Raw genomic sequence first — 404 nt, 5'->3', positions numbered from 1 at the left:
CTGGAGTATGTATAATGCTTGTATGCAGCTTGGGTAGGAAACCTTATGCATATGGATGGTAGGATAGTGCTTCCTCACACAGCTGTCTGTGGTTCCATGATGGGCTTCGACCTTCTACTGCCATTGGAACAGGCTGGTTGCTCTGCATCGCTTTCTGGCTGTTCCTTTGTCACAGTATTACTTGTTGGGAATGGTTTCTGCATCCTACAGTGCGGAGGAAACTGAGCCTTGGTTTTCTGCCTCCTGGGTATATGCAGCCATTACGTTAATGCATGAGAAATGTGTAGTATCTCCATGCCTTTTCACAGTGACTGGAATCAAGTATCTGCATGTGTATTTGAGAGCCTCTACACACAGCCTGAAGCTGTCTGAAAGATACTTTAAGTACCTACATGCTAGGAGAA

This window comes from Acanthisitta chloris, unplaced genomic scaffold (assembly GCF_000695815.1).
Source record: "Acanthisitta chloris isolate BGI_N310 unplaced genomic scaffold, ASM69581v1 scaffold12863, whole genome shotgun sequence".
Classification (NCBI taxonomy): Eukaryota; Metazoa; Chordata; class Aves; order Passeriformes; family Acanthisittidae; genus Acanthisitta; species Acanthisitta chloris.
The sequence above is the reverse complement of the archived record's forward strand: the minus strand, read 5'-3'. Positions refer to the sequence as shown.